Consider the following 17823-nt stretch of genomic DNA (forward strand, 5'->3'; position numbering starts at 1 on the left):
AGATGTTCCAGTTTCTTTGGCTCTTCGGTGTATATCGTCTACCTAGAACGGAAATGTGCTAACATTACAATCTTCACTGCAGCATATCGCTTGATACTATCAGGTGTGCATGACGGATAGAATTACATTATAGTTTATACATGTGGTCTCTGTTCTTTCGCACATGACCAACAGAGCAGACACCATTTGCTTTTTGCTAAATTATTTCTAGAATTTTCTGTGATGTTTTAGATTTGAACATTTTTACGGACAAATTTTTCAACTGTTTGCAATGTTTAGATTAAAAACTTTCTTCCAGTTATATATAGTTCTATGTAAAAGAATAGGTGTGCCAAATTCAATCGAAATCCTTCCAATAGTCTCTGATAAATGTTTGCCTGAAGGAACAAAACCTTTAGTTGCAGAAAAATCGTTTTAAAGGTTGGCTTAAATATTTATAAAAGTTTTTAATCATACCTCAGCCAAAACTGCCCATTCCAATATTCCAGTTTTCCTCATCATCCTCTGCAGCTCTTTTAGCTTCTCTGCTTCTTTGCCTAGCATTTTTTCGGTATTCTGTACTGAAGAAGGTAGAGCTGGCAGAGGCTGCAAGTAAGATGGGGCTGGACGATTTAGCTGTTAGTGCCATTCGGGTAAGGGGTGAGAAAGAAGAGGGAAGTGGGAGAATACAAGGTCTACCTGTCAGGAGTCAAAGCAGGAATAGCACAATGGGGTGTAGGGCTTTACATCAGGAAAGAAATGGAACCCAGCGTAGTTGCAATAAGGTATGTAAGCGAACGACTGATGTGGATAGATTTGACAGTGTCTAGCAAGAAAATTAGGATTGTGTCAGTATATTCGCATTTTGAAGGGACAGATCAAGATAAGATGGATAGTTTTTATGAGGCACTCAGTGATGTAGTTGTTAGAGTAAAGGACAAGGACAGTGTTGTGCTCATGGGTGATTTTAGTGCCAGGATTGGAAATCGAACAGAAGGGTATGAAAAGGTTATGGGTAAATTTGGAGAGGATATGGAGGCCAACAGGAACGGGAAACAACTCTTGGATATCTGTGCCAGTATGGGCTGAGTAATCACAAACTCCTTTGTTAAACATGAGAACATTCACCGGTATGCTTGGGAAGGCAGGGGAACCAGATCTGTCATTGATTATATAATAACGGATCAGGAATTCAGGAAGGCTGTGAGGGACACACGTGTATTCAGGGGATTCTTTGATGACACTGATCATTATTTAATCTGCAGTGAAATTGGGATTGTGAGGCCGAAAGTGCAGGAGGTCAGATCCATATGTAGGAGGATAAGAGTGGAGAAACTTCAGCATAAGGAAATCAGGCACAAGTGTATAACAGTGATCTCAGAAAGGTGCAAGTTAGTTGAATGTAGTCTATTACAGTCATTGGAAAAGGAATGGACAAGGCACAGGGACATAGTACTAGATGTGGCTAAAGACTGTCTTGGAACAGTAGTGTGTAAAGGTAGGATGAAGCAAACAGCTTGGTTGAATGACACAGTCAAGGCAGCCTGTAAAAGGAAAAAGAAGGCGTATCAAAAATAGCTTCATACTATAACTCAGGTAGACAGAGAAAATTATGTTGAAGAAAGAAACAAAGCCAAATAGATAATTCCAGCATCCAAGAAGAAATCTTGGGAAGACTTTGGAAACAGGTTAGAGACTTTGGGCCAAGCTGCTGGAAAACCATTCTGGAGTGTAATTAGAAGTCTTCGAAAGGGAGGTAAGATGGAAATGGCAAGTATTTTGGACGGTCAGGAAAACTGCTGGTGAATCCTGTGGATTCCTTGGGCAGATGGAGGGAATATTTTGACGAGTTGCTCAATGTAGGTGAAAATACGATCAGTAATGTTTCAGATTTTGAGGCACAATGGGATAGGAATGATGATGGAAATAGGATCACATTTGAGGAAGTGGAGAAAATGGTCAATAGACTGCAGTGCAATAAAGCAGCTGGGGTGGATGAAATTAGGTCGGAACTCATCAAATTCAGTGGAATGTCAGGTCTTAAATGGCTACACAGGCCTGGGAGTCGGGACAGGTCCCATCAGACTGGACAAAAGCAGTAATCACACCAATCTTTAAACATGGAAACAGAAAAGATCGTAACAACTACAGAGGTATGTCTTTAATCAGCGTTGTGGGTAAAATCTTCTCAGGGATTGTTGAAAGGAAAGTGCGAGTATTAGTTGAGGACCAATTGGATGAAAATCAGTGTGGGTTTAGGCCTCTTAGAGGTGGTCAGGACCAGATCTTTAGCTTACGGCAATTAATGCAGAAGTGTTATGAGTGGAACAGGGAATTGTATCTATGCTTTATAGATCTAGAAAAGGCATATGACCGGGTTCCTAGGAGGAAGTTATTGTCTGTTCTACGAGATTATGGAATAGGAGGCAAACTTTTGCTAGCAATTAAAGGTCTTTACATACATAGTCAGGCAGCAGTTAGAACAGGTGGACGGTTTCAAGTACTTAGGATGCATATTCTCACAGGATGGCAACATAGTTAAAGAACTGGAAGCGAGGTGTAGCAAAGATAATGCAGTGAGCGCTCAGCTACGATCTACTCTCTTCTGCAAGAAGGACGTCAGTACCAAGACTAAGTTATCTGTGCACCGTTCAATCTTTCGACCAACTTTGTTGTATGGGAGTGAAAGCTGGGTGGATTCAGGTTACCTTATCAACAAGTTGAGGTTTCGGATATAAAAGTAGCTAGGATGATTGCTGGTATTAGTAGATGGGAGCAATGGCTGGAGGGTGTCCACAATGAGGAAATCAAAGAAAAACTGGGAATGAACTCTATAGATGTAGCAGTCAGGGCGAACAGGCTTACATGGTGAGGTCATGTTACACGCATGGGAGAAGCAAGGTTAGCCAAGAGACTCATGGGTTCAGCAGTAGAGGGTAGGAGGAGACGGTGTAGACCAAGGAGAAGGTACCTGTATTCGGTTAAGAATGATTTTGAGGTAATAGGCTTAACATCAGAAGCGGCACCAATGTTAGCACTGAATAGGGGATCATGGAAGAATTTTATAAGGGGGACTATGCTCCAGACTGAAGGCTGAAAGGCATAATCAGTCTTAAATGATGATGATGATGATTCTGTACTGAAGTCTCCACCTTCACGATTTATTGCTCATCGAGGATCCGCAGTATCTGCTCAGTGAAGACTCCAGATGTAAAGCAAAACTTGCTGAGCATGTGAAGTCTTGTCACATTTCCATCGCCGGCCGGAGTGGCCGTGCGGTTCTGGGCGCTACAGTCCGGAACCGAGCGACCGCTACGGTCGCAGGTTCGAATCCTGCCTCGGGCATGGATGTGTGTGATGTCCTTAGGTTAGTTAGGTTCCATTAGTTCTAAGTTCTAGGCGACTGATGACCTGAGAACTTAAGTCGCATAGTGCTCAGAGCCATTTGAACCATTTGAACCACATTCCCATCATTAAACACTGATGAAGCTTCAAAAGCAGAAATTTTCACTACCTAATTGGAAAAACACACAGTCTGTGCATCTCTCTTCCAAATAAGATCCTCAAAATTTTCATTTGGATTCTTCGTTTTGCCATCCAGATACTTTTCTGTCAGTTCTCATGAAGTCAGTACTCGAAAAGGTGGTTTAATGGCCATTACAACCTCATAAGTAAAGTTATTTTTATGGCTGTGAGCTTATCGACCTTCCTTGCTTTTCAGAAGTTTGCATCATACAATAGAACATAGACCATGTGGAGGTGCAGTGCCTGTCGACACATAATGAAACCAAATGACCCATATTGCCTTCCTCATATTATTCAAATCTGTGAGGTTATTTCTAATTATAGCACTATTATAGACTTACAAGCTGTCAGTTCTCGTCTTTGTTAGTCTGCTTTTACCTCCCAGTTGCTTCCCATCCTCTACTAGCCTGCTTTTATTGTCTGCAATAAGTCTGCTGAGTCATCCAACCATCGTCTTTTGAATATGGTCTAAGCACTCCATTTTTTCAGTAGTGCAGTCTTTTCCACAGGGCTGACTTTCAACTACATTCTTGAAAGCACTAGAGTCTCCATCTCATAAATATTGTGTATATCTTACTTCATACTTTCGCAGAGACCTGTGGAAAATGAGTTTCCTAACAACATCTTCCATCCCACTGCTGGAGCCTATATAATTCCTGCTACAAACAGCTTTGTGAACTTCCTGCCATTCTGTTTCTTTGCTTGCATCATTATATTTCTTTTGCAAGGAACACGCAGAACAATATTTAGACATCACCAGTAAGTCTGCTACTTTTCCAGTGCCAACACTAGTGACTGCTGAAACTTTATGCAGTGAAGTATGCTCCTCTTCATCCAGGAACTGTCACAGGAAACTGCTATGCCTTTGATATTAGTTACATCACAGTGTTCTTGAATTACTCCCTAGACTGCCGTTTTCATGGTCCCCTCACTTCCTCACTCCTCACACAGTTCTGTAACTGAGTTAAGGACAGTGGTGTTTATTGGAGTAAATTTTAGGGAAGGCTCAGGCACATTCATAATACAATAAGAAATGTTTCCACCACCTCTTCCAGTCCCTATACACCTTTGTTCACAAGAAAATCTCATATAGGCTTCATAAATTCTATTACTGGACTTTGATGTTTTTAATCGTGTGTCAGCATCATAGTTCTGATATAAAATGTGCAATGTGCAAACCAAACCTTATCTTTTCCCATCATCTACTAAATTCACATTTCTTCCACAAAGAGAAAACTTGCAGGCTTTTGTAATTGCCTCTGCCACCAAACCCAGATCCACAATTCTGAAAGCTGTACTTCTGTCGTAATTGGTTCATTCTGACACAATACCTTTCCCAAGTCTTAGTTTAGATGCACTTGAAGACAGGTTAATGTTTGCATCTGCAGGCCCGAACCTAACCTCAACATCAGTGTTTCGCTTTTTATTGGATATATGGGACTTATTTTTTTAAGTACTCTTTAAGTACTTTACAAGGTCTAGGCATTATAAAAAAACTATAAATATATTCTACCTTACACAAAGAATGACGCAGTAAATCCAATTTCACTAAAATTCCACCAAACAGAACAAATCTTGTTTACGAAGCTCCACTATACTGCTTGGGCCACATTGTTGTGTTTTATACAAGAAATCACAGCCTCCTAAATATATGTTTTTCAGGTTCACAGGCATAAATGAGCAATGAAATTTATCCTCCACTGGGTACACTGAAGAGTGGACGTGGCACATAAGACTGCTTAGAGTTTTAATTTTTTATACCATTTTACTTTCAAATAAGCAAATAAAAGAACTGTTATTTTTTGATGATAAGTCTGCCTTCAAATGACCTTTACTACAGCAGTGGCACGTCTCACTCAAAGTGCAAATAGTGGGACACATCGTGCCATCTTCATTTAGCTCCCCTAATTAATTCATCGTTTTGTCATCTGTTTTCATACTCAATGTCCATATTAGCTGGCTTGGGAGCGGATAAGAATCTAGCAACATTCGCTACGGACAGCGAGTGTCAAGAGCTATTTACCTGCCAAGAGGTTAGCAAGTCACAGGTAGTCGTGGCACACAGCTTGATCCAAGTCACGCCCGTCCACCTCCCCACACCCCACCCCCAAAGCAAACGTGACTGAAGGAGTTATAGGTAGAAAACTATGACGGATGATAGGAATGAACAATAAGAGGCTAGGAATCGGTCGTTGCCCTGTATGAGATTGTTACATATGCTCTTATTTGCCCTGCTTTGCGAAAACGCTTTGCACTATGAAATGGAGAATGATTGAAAGCAATAATTTCACCAAACTAATTGCTGATAAGGCCTAGTCTTCATAATGTCGGATGATGTTATAATCGTCTCTAATTAAAAAGAGCGTGCTGTGGCGGTTTCCGGAGCCGAATTTGGCGCCGGAATCTCAAGCAGCTTCCTCACCTTCCGTGCCGCAGCTGGGCGCGGCGGTCCGTAACGTGACAACAGGTGCGGTCGGCAGCTACGCCGGAACCCAGATTGCGGTTGGCGTCGCGCTGTACGATGTTAAGCCCTCCCTGAGTGCCAGCCGCAATAACGTCACGGGCTTAGTGGTCGCTGTCCAGTCGTGTCCCGTCAAATGACAGCGCAGGCTCGTTTGAATCCGACAGATGCCCACCGATGGGATTTCGCGTGTCCATTTCTTTTCCATTGACGTGAATGCACCTGCCCTGTCAGTAAGCGGACACAAACTGAATGTCCTGTCACTGGTCTTCTTGCCGGCTCTTGTTCGCGTCTGAAATGCTCGACAACAGCTGAAGTCTTCTTTGTCTGTTATTTTTCTTCTATCATCCCGGCTCTGATACTATTACAGCTTTATCAGCTTACAGTGAAGAGGGTAATAAAATGAACACGGGAAATAAGTGCAATGTGGATTTACGGCATGTAATATTTTGGTTAAATTGAAAGCCAAGAACATAAATGGACTAAGGTAGACTATAGAAATCACAAGAAAGTACCTTCCATTTGTGAAAATGAAATTAATTTTTACCAGAAAGTGATGCATTCGATAACACAACAGATAAGTAGATCACACTAATCCCTTCTAAGTTGACAATTATCACTTTATTCCACCTTGCTTCGTATGTGATAGTTATATAAGAGTTTCATCCAAAGACGGCTGCAGCACGCCTCAAATGTGTACTGAGGAAACTTCTTTCACTTCTGCGTTGCATGTACGCGACAGGGTCATGTGTGCATTTAGTGTAATGTCCTCTTCTCGCACTTACTTCCATTTCGTTTATTTTCTTCAAAGAGCAATCTTCAACCGATCTACTCTTCTAGAATAATGGCACTTATTTTACAACTTTGAGGTTACTACGAAAACTGAAGCCCTACCATGCCAGGCATAGATCTCCTTTATTACAAAGTCGGGATCCTTTCTACTGGATTTCGGCTAGTTGAGACTGGAACTGTCGGCTTCAAATTTCGGGGAATTACGCATAGGGATTTCTGCTTTTCAAGTAATATAAGTAAGGTAACTGACTATTCATGATGTAACAAACAGAAACAGCAGATCTTAACAGTTCGAATGTTAAGAGAACATTATTACAATAAATTTTCTACTATATTTACTAATGTAGTACAGCTGTAACGTTCTTTCTTTTGTAAAATTATGAGAATGATTACGATTAAGTTGAATGAATGTCTGATCTGTGGAATGGGTACTGAGCCAGAATTGTCGTGCAGCGTGCTGTAACTGCAAGTGGTGTGCTTACTCTGTGTTATTGTTAGCAAAACTGTACACCAGTTGATTGGGCAATGCAACTCCCAGTGCCTATAAGGAAATACAGTCACTGCAAAATACATTCAGACCCTTAAGCAATGAATCCTAAAGCCTGTTCACATAAAAAGTAAATTAAATTGTCTTACCTCCAAAGCAGCAATGGAGTAACGCCATATATTCTCGTCTCTCATAAAAATTACAAGTATGAATAATGCTAATACAGGCTCAGCGCCGGCCGCGGTGGTCTAGCGGTTCTAGGCGCTCAGTCCGGAGCCGCGCGACTGCTACGGTCGCAGGTTCGAATACTGCCTCGGGCATGGATGTGTGTGATGTCCTTAGGTTAGTTAGGTTTAATTAGTTCTAAGTTCTAGGAGACTGATGACCACAGATGTTAAGTCCCATAGTGCTCAGAGCCATTTGAACCATTTGAACAGGCTCAGCAGTGTGCAATGCTGGCCATAATACTTAAAATGCATGTGAAATTCATTTGGCTGAGAAACGAGAACATTTCAGAAAATTCAACTTCTTGAAAAATTATATGACCTGGACTGGGAGGCGGTATTGTTTATAGTGAATTACTAACAGTGCGTTTTCTTAGCAAAATTATAATACAAGTTGAGTTTGTCTTTTCAAAAACATCTGACAACTGAAGCTAAATTACTCACAATTGATCCACAAACATTGAAATTTTAACAGCAACGATTATCTAACTTCATAAATCCAACATAAATATACATCATCAAATTACATGCAGCTCTGTTAACAGAACTTAGAAGCATTACAAAAATTAAATATCTAACTAGCCCCTTTATCAAAATTGTTTACGTGCATTCTGGGGCTACTCAGCAATTACAAATTATCAGCCAACCCATCTATACTTACGCGCTGGCAAGACAGAAATCGTAATTATTTAACGTCTTTACCTTATTTGCACGAATTCTTCTGTTTCCATGTTCAACAAAACTGACATACCTACATTAATCTAACTCTTGTTGGCTTCACACTGCACACCACAAAATCTGCCCACTCCATCTTTTTCCCTCACAGACAGCTGCCTAGGACTGAGCGCCCAGCGCTCTCTTACACCAACAAAGCAGTACAGTACCTTTGGCTCAGTGGCCGCGCAGAGTCAGCGATCCACATTATCGAGCCTCTCAGAGACATTCTTTGTTTATAGTACACTAGTTTCATTTTAATTTATTAAAATTCTTATCTTATTCTGGTTCCACATACAAGTGTGCCCCAGCAAACTCCTTTCACAGCCGTAAGAAGAAAAACATAATAAAAAACTAAATTCGAAATTTTGAGGTTGTTCGAGACATTGTACAATACATGGAACGAATTCCTTCGACACTAGTTACCATTTTATTAAAATCATGTTGAATACAAATACATTTACCCAGTATGGTCGACATAATCGCCTTGAGGCACTCAGCAACTGTTTCAATGTTTACGATAATTCTCATTTATTGTTCCATCTCAGTTCCACATTTTCATTAGATAGTTTAAAAGGGCCGATCACTCTCGATCATCTTCAGGTCTAGTAGTTGCAACTGCTACATCTGAAGATGACCCAGAGTGGTCTAAACACGTAATCTAATAAAAATTTACAATTGAGAAGAAACCATAAATGAGAAAACATTTTCTCACTTTTTATTGTAACGGCGTGCGTTAATGAAACGTGTATTACTGAACTACCTGCTACAAAGAAGCACATCAGCATCTTAACTTACTGTCAGTTACAGTTATTTCCGTTGGAAAGGGGTCTCACTAACGCCGATAAGCTCAAAGTTGATGGTCTTCTAAAAATGGTTTTTCCACGACATCTGATTCCCTGGTCGAGTAGTCAGAGTGCGCCGTTAGGATCTGTAACGTTTGGGATCTCGACCCAATGTAGAGCTCGTATTATTTCAGCGACATCCCAGAGAATTTTAATTGGTTCATAGAACTTCCCAGGCTTCAAATTCTGGGAGAAGATATCCACGTAAGCATTTCCGTTAGGATCTGTAACGTTTGGGATCTCGACCCAATGTAGAGCTCGTATTATTTCAGCGACATCCCAGAGAATTTTAATTGGTTCATAGAACTTCCCAGGCTTCAAATTCTGGGAGAAGATATCCACGTAAGCATTTCCCTCAATGTGTAAGAGAGATGTGTTTTGGTCGACTGCATCGACATTCATCAGCTGCGAAAGCTAATCACTGAGTAGTTTAGATATTTTCAATCCCTCAATTCAGTTAACGAAATAGCACCAAAAGCAATTTATGCTGTTTTAACTGGTAACCGGTTGTAGTTAATTTCTGATGTCAGAAATCAGACATGACGAAGAACCGGCTCTCCATTAACTGGTTAATTATCAGCAAATTATGCTAGCCTCATGTCAGCGGGATATGAGGACTCTTCTTGCCATCACATTCAGAAACGAAACCATTTGGAAATTTTCACTATTTCAGTCAACGTCTTACACTGAAAATCACCGCTGTTGGTTGTGAAGTTATCAGATAATTCGATTATTACTCTCATTATCGGAATTATTTCCTTCAATAGTTTCTGCTACAGGTCAATGTCAAGGAGGCATTTAGACCTTTTCGGTCATTTTCTGAAGTAGTTACCCAAAAATAATTAAATTATTTAGCTCTTTCCATATCTAGGGAAAACTATTCAAGTTAATACTGGAGATCAGCAGTTAGCTGTTGATCACATGAGAACTATACTAACTGATGACATTACTTCATAACATGTAATGTGTGGCATTAATTCATTTACTTGCACTTTGCAATGACGTTTGTAAAATTCCAAACCTACCAGTAAGTGCCAATTCAGAAGCTAGTGAATGACAATGCCTTCCGTTAATTGACACGGTCGATCTTTCCACATGCATTGCTTGACGTCATCTATTTAAAGTAGTTGTAGGAATACAATATTGCAGAATTTCAATCTTTTCTTTTTTTGTACAATAGACCCAAATTTTAGTATTATATGTAGTCCAAGTAAAAATTTTCGTGGAATCAGTTTCAATTTAGTGTAACTCCAGCAAGGCGGAAAAATATTGCGCAGTTGGAACTCTCACATCCGACTTATACATGTAACACTTAATTGCCAACCAGATTTTCTCACGCTGTGGAACACCAGTTTCAATAATGCTATGGGACGAAGAGTCTTTGCCAACGCTCTTTCTAACTGGGAAATACGCAGCTGAGTTATTGGGTTCCATTACTACACCGTATCAGTATTTCCGTGACCTAGTAATGCATACGAATTGCAAAATTTAATCGTGCCGTCCCTTCTAACTCTGTATATGCCTGATCTGAACTGGCCCTGGATCTGTTCCAGCATCAGGTAGTGCAAAATTGTATTGATACCAGCAGTGTGCTCGTTCCTTGTTCGTTTTTCTTGATATTGTAATCACTGAAATACAGTTACATATCCTCCCTAAATGAGAGGTTTCATTTCATACCACACTGTGTACTGTGGGAGGTAGGAGAGGGGTGGTAACGGACCGTGGGGCCCGGGGCAATGACCGTTAACAATTACAGACCACTTTTGTGACATCCGTGTATGGGATAATGAACTAAACTAAACTTCGTCGAAACAGGCCATAAATGCCCAACGATACCGACCGGCCGCCATGTCATCGACCACAAGCGTCACTGGATGCTGATGCGGAGGTGCATGTGGTCAGTACACCGGTCTCACGGCCGTATGTCAATTGATGAGACCGGAGCCGCTAGTTCTCAATCAAGTGGCCCCGTTTGCATCACATGGGCTGAGTGCACCCTGCTCGCCAACAGCACGCAGCACTCCGGATGGTCACACATCCAAGTACTAGCCCACCCCGTCAGCTCTTAACTTCGGCTATCTGACGGGAACCGGTGTTACCGCTGCGGCAAGGCCGTCGGCTTATATGGGATAGTAAGGCAGGCACAAATGACCAGGTGGCAGCTTCCGCTTAGTTCTACTGGGCTGGCACCTCATGCTGAGGAGTCCGGCTGCCTCTGTAGGCCAAGGATGTTGATGCCAGACACGCGTCGTGTTGTGTTGCAAAGGCACCCACCAGAGAGACGGCCTCTCGGCTCTTCACGCGGCCGCAGTGGCGGCGTGTGGAGACTGTTGCGCGCTACTTGCCTCGGCGTCTTGTAGGCCTGCCGGCTCCTCTCTCCACTCCCGCCATGGTGACGGAACACGAAGACGCACGTGTCCAGTGCACAATCCGCTGCCCTCAGAGAATGGTCGGCAGGCAACTGGCGTTGATGCTCCTAGCCTCACTACAAGCTCAGCACTGAAGTCAGCAGGCAAGGACAGCACATCGGCAGGGTTGAGGCGTCATGTTCCGAGAAGGACTTAGTGCACGTAGCTGGTGCATTGCCGTCTCGATCGCATGGCTGCAGCCAAGGGAACTCAGCCATCCCTCTGTCCAGCGTCGCTCTGGGGTCGTGGTGGTGCTGCTAGCTTCCAGCGATGCAAGTGATGCCTACCTTAAAATCTAGACTCATTTATATGACGCTAGTCATACTGTCAGAACAAGAGACTTGTCTGGGTGACACTGCCCCTAAGCCACATGGTTACGGCTGCGTAGGAGGGAAGAACTATACTGACGTGAGGTCTGGAACATGGCAAGGAGTGAGAATTCAGAAAGCGGACGTAATTAGTATGATACTTAACTTTAATCCATTAATGAAGAACGTTGCTCTTGACGGTACATGATTCACAATATTATCTGTTCAGAATATAGTAACTGAATATGGCGCCTTGCTAGGTCGTAGCAAATAACGTAGCTGAAGGCTATGTTAAACTGTCGTCTCTGCAAATGAGAACGTATGTAGACAGTGAACCATCGCTAGCAAAGTCGGCTGTACAACTGGAGCGAGTGGTAGGGAGTCTCTCTAGACTAGACCTGCCGTGTGGCGGCGCTCGGTCTGCAATCACTCATAGTGGCGACACGCGGGTCCGACGTAAACGACCGCGCCGATTCAAAGGCTACCACCTAGCAAATGTGGTGTCTGGCGGTGACACCACACACTTCCTTGGCTGTTAATAACTTTCTTAACTTTCCAGTCCACCTAATTTTCAACGTTCTTCTCTTCTCTTCAGGTTTTCCAACAGTGCATGTTTCATTCCCATACAATACTCCGCTCTAGATGTACATTCATCCCCAATTAAGGTCTTTGTTTGATGCCGGTAGACTTGTCTTGTGTAAGGCCCCTTTCTGTGTTCTTTCCTGTCGGCCTCCCTTGGCCAGCTCTTGTTTCCTTTGACACCGATGGTATTAAGTATCGATACCTGAGGGTGTCTTTCAGTTTCCAGCCTAAGCATTGAAGGCAACAGGATACCATAGTGCTGTTTCCTTCCCCAGGACACTCACAGGTAAACCTGTTCTCCCGCATCTTTAACACATTATGGAAAAACAAAAACGGAAAACTACCTCAGGAGGTAATCTGCAAGAGAAATCCTGCACCATCAGTGATGCAACTAGGCTAGAGGATTCTGGGAAGCCTGGACCAGCATGTGAAAGACAGAATACAACAAGGAAAAGAAGGAATACTAATTCTATTAGAAGAAGGTAAGAGGCAGAATCTCTTCAAAGAAATGACACGCTTAAAGATAGATATACTAGGTATCAGTGAACGTAGAAGGCCAGATAGTTGATGAGTCAGTGATGAAGATAAAAGAATGTTCTGTTCAGGACCTCCTACAAGTGGGAAAAATAGAGTGGCAATCATAGTTGGGAAAAAGTTCATGAACCGTGAAATTAGCAAAGCTGCAATATATGACCGTGTAATTGCCATCCGCATTAGAGGACTGAAGCAGAATGTAAATGTATTTCAGGTATATGCCCCAACAGCAGACAAAAGCGATGAAGAATTAGAGAACTTCTACAGTAACCTCCACTCAATAAAACGAGCCTCGAATAAGGAAGACAGGAACTTGATAATGGGAGGTTTCAATGCAAAAGCTGGAAGTGCAAGAATTGGTGGAGTAGCAGGAGGAATTGGTCTTGGTGAAACAAATGAAAGAGGTATGGCCCTTATCGGTTTCTGTAGGGCTGAAGAATTCACGATTTAAAATTTTTTTTTACAAACTACAAACCAGAAGACTATACACTGGAAGTCGCCCCAAGACGCTGAAGGGAGAATTAGAAATCAGATTGATTATTTACTGATCAATAAACGATTTCAAACATGACCCGTGCAGCATATACAGGCGCATATATTACACTCCTGGAAATTGAAATAAGAACACCGTGAATTCATTGTCCCAGGAAGGGGAAACTTTGTTGACACATTCCTGGGGTCAGATACATCACATGATCACACTGACAGAACCACAGGCACATAGACACAGGCAACAGAGCATGCACAATGTCGGCACTAGTACAGTGTATATCCACCTTTCGCAGCAATGCAGGCTGCTATTCTCCCATGGAGACGATCGTAGAGATGCTGGATGTAGTCCTGTGGAACGGCTTGCCATGCCATTTCCACCTGGCGCCTCAGTTGGACCAGCGTTCGTGCTGGACGTGCAGACCACGTGAGACGACGCTTCGTCCAGTCCCAAACATGCTCAATGGGGGACAGATCCGGAGATCTTGCTGGCCAGGGTAGTTGACTTACACCTTCTAGAGCACGTTGGGTGGCACGGGATACATGCGGACGTGCATTGTCCTGTTGGAACAGCAAGTTCCCTTGCCGGTCTAGGAATGGTAGAACGATGGGTTCGATGACGGTTTGGATGTACCGTGCACTATTCAGTGTCCCCTCGACAATCACCAAAGGTGTACGGCCAGTGTAGGAGATCGCTCCCCACACCATGATGCCGGGTGTTGGCCCTGTGTGCCTCGGTCGTATGCAGTCCTGATTGTGGCGCTCACCTGCACGGCGCCAAACACGCATACGACCATCATTGGCACCAAGGCAGAAGCGACTCTCATCGCTGAAGACGACACGTCTCCATTCGTCCCTCCATTCACGCCTGTCGCGACACCACTGGAGGCGGGCTGCACGTTGTTGGGGCGTGAGCGGAAGACGGCCTAACGGTGTGCGGGACCGTGGCCCAGCTTCATGGAGACGGTTGCGAATGGTCCTCGCCGATACCCCAGGAGCAACAGTGTCCCTAATTTGCTGGGAAGTGGCGGTGCGGTCCCCTACGGCACTGCGTAGGATCCTACGGTCTTGGCGTGCATCCGTGCGTCGCTGCGGTCCGGTCCCAGGTCGACGGGCACGTGCACCTTCCGCCGACCACTGGCGACAACATCGATGTACTGTGGAGACCTCACGCCCCACGTGTTGAGCAATTCGGCGGTACGTCCACCCGGCCTCCCGCATGCCCACTATACGCCCGCGCTCAAAGTCCGTCAACTGCACATACGGTTCACGTCCACGCTGTCGCGGCATGCTACCAGTGTTAAAGACTGCGATGGAGCTCCGTATGCCACGGCAAACTGGCTGACACTGACGGCGGCGGTGCACAAATGCTGCGCAGCTAGCGCCATTCGACGGCCAACACCGCGGTTCCTGGTGTGTCCGCTGTGCCGTGCGTGTGATCATTGCTTGTACAGCCCTCTCGCAGTGTCCGGAGCAAGTATGGTGGGTCTGACACACCGGTGTCAATGTGTTCTTTCTTCCATTTCCAGGAGTGTAGATTAGACCACAATCCTGTTATTCAACGTTCTAAGACGAAAAACGACATGGGTGTAAGATTTGATACTGAAAAGCTGAAGAACCTAAAATTGAAAGATGAGGCGGTGAAAGATATGGGAAACAACATGCCATCCATAGACGGGAAACAAGAAAGAAGTTCAAGTGAATCCTGGGGAAATGTACGCAATGCAGCCATCAAAGTTGCTACAGCCAAAATTAGTGAGACGTAGTACATAAGAAAGGCAGGAATTGGTGTGGATGGGGCCTTACTCAGTTACCGTTGGTTGCTCAGGCATTTTTTTACAAAAAAAAAAAAAAATCACGTACACTTTATTTGAAACCAACTGGGAAAGAGGTAGTCGATAAGGAACAATTGTCAAATTTGACTATTAAGACAATATCTAATTAATAATTCCTTAGACAAATTGCATTCATGGCTGAAGGCCTTGTTGTCGTTGTTGTTGTTTAGGTCTTCAGTCCTGAGACTGGTTTGATGCAGCTTTCCATGCTACTCTATAATGTACAAACTGCTTCATCTCCCAGTACGTACTGCAGCCTACATCGTTCTGAATCTGCTTAGTGTATTCATCTCTTGGTCTCCCTCTACGATTTTTACCCTCCATGCTGCCCTCCAATACTAAATTGGTGATCCCTTGATGCCTCAGAATATGTCCTATTAAACGATTCCTTCTTCTAGTCAAGTTGTGCCACAAACTCCTTTTCTCCCCAATTCTGTACAATACCTCCTCATTAGTTATGTGATGTACCCATCTGATCTTCAGTATTCTTCTGTAGAACTATATTTTGAATGCTTTTATTCTCTTGTTGTCCAAACTATTTATCGTCCATGTTTCACTTCCATACATGGCTACACTGCATGCAAATACTTTCAGAAACGACTTCCTGACACTTAAATCTATACTTGATGTTAACAAATTTCTGTTTTTCAGAAACGCAATCCTTGCCATTGCCAGTCTACATTTTATATCCTCCCTACTTCGACCATCATCAGTTATTTTGTCCCCCGAAAAACAAAACACCTTTACTACTTTAAGTGTCTCATTTCCTAATCTAATTCCCTCAGCATTACCCGAGTTAACTCGACTACAATCCATTATCCTCGTTTTGCTTTTGTTAATGTTCCCCGAAAAAAAAAAACACTTTACTACTTTAAGCGTCTCATTTCCTAATCTAATTCCCTCAGCATCACCCGAGTTAACTCGACTACATTCCATTATCCTCGTTTTGCTTTTCTTAATGTTCATCTTATTTCCTCCTTTCAAGACACTGTCAATTCCGTTCAACTGCTCTTCCAAGTCCTTTGCTGTCTCTGACAGAATTACAATGTCATCGGCGAACCTCATGGTTTTTATTTCACCCCTATGGATTTTAATACCTACTCCGAAATTTTTGTTTTGTTTCATTTACTGCTTGCTCAATATACAGATTGAATAACATCGGGGAGAGCCTACAACCCTGTCTCAGTCCCTTCCCAACCACTGTTCCCCTTTCGTGTTCGTCGACCCTTATAACTGCCATCTGGTTTCTGTACAAATGGTAAATAGCCTTTCGTTCCCTGTGTTTTACCCCTGCCACCTTCAGAATTTGGAAGAAAGTTTTCCAGTCAACATTGTCAAAAGCTTTCTTTAAGTCTACAAATGCTAGAAACATTGGTTTGCCTATTCTTAATCTAGCTTCTAAGATACGTCATAGGGTCATTTCCAATATTTCTACGGAATCCAAACTGATCTTCCCCGAGGTCGACTTCTACCAGTTTTTCCATTCGTCTGTAAAGAATTCGCGTTAGTATTTTGCAGCCGTGACTTACTAAACTGATAGTTCGGTAATTTTCACATCTGTCAACACCTGCTTTCTTTGAGATTGGGATTATTATATTCTTCTTGATGTCTGGGGATATTTCACCTGTCTCATACATTTTGCTCACAGATGGTAGAGTTTTGTCAGGACTGGCTCTCCCAAGGCTGTCAATAGTTCTAATGGAATGTTGTCTACTCTCGGGGCCTTGTTTCGACTTAAGTCTTTCAGTGCTCTGTCAAACTGTTCACGCAGTATCATATCTCCTGTTTCATCTTCATCTACATTCTCTTTCATTTCTATAATATTGTCCTCAAGAACATCCCCTTGTACAGACCCTCTATATACTCCTTCCATCTTCCTGTTTTCCATTCTTTGCTTACAACAGGGCTTCCATCTGAGCACTTGATATTCATACAAGTGGTTCTCTTTTCTCCGAATTTCTCTTTAATTTTCCTGTAGGCAGTATCTATCTTACCCCTCGCGAGATAAGTCTCTACATCCTTACATTTCTCCTCTTGCCATGTCTGCTTAGCAATTTTGCCCTTCCTGTCGGTATCATTTTTGAGACGTTTGTATTCCTTTTTGCCTGCTTCATTTAGTGAATTTTTATATTTTCCACTTTCAACAACTAAATTCAATATTTCTTCTATCAACCAAGGATTTCTACTAGCCCTCGTCTTTTTGCCTACTTGATCCCCTGCTGCCTTCACTATTGCATCTCTCAAAGCTACCCATTCTTCCTCTACTGTATTTCTTTCCTCCATTCTTGTCAATCGTTCCATAATGCTCTCCCTGAAACTCTCTACAACGTTGGTTCTGTCAGTTTATCCAGTTCCCATCTCCTTAAATCCTCACCTTTTTGCAGTTTCTTCAGTTTTAATCTACAGTTCATAACCAATAGATTGTGGTCAGAGTCCACATCTGCCCCTGGAAATGTCTTACAATTTAAAACCTGGTTCCTAAATCTCTATCTTACCATTATATAATTTATCGGAAACCTATCAGTATCTCCAGGCTTATTCCATGTATACAACCTTCTTTTATGATTCTTGAATCAAGTGTTAGCTATGATTAAGTTGTGCACTGTGCAAAATTCTACCAGGCGGCTTCTTCTTTTATTC

Source organism: Schistocerca americana, chromosome 7 (genome assembly GCF_021461395.2).
Source record: "Schistocerca americana isolate TAMUIC-IGC-003095 chromosome 7, iqSchAmer2.1, whole genome shotgun sequence".
Lineage (NCBI taxonomy): Eukaryota > Metazoa > Arthropoda > Insecta > Orthoptera > Acrididae > Schistocerca > Schistocerca americana.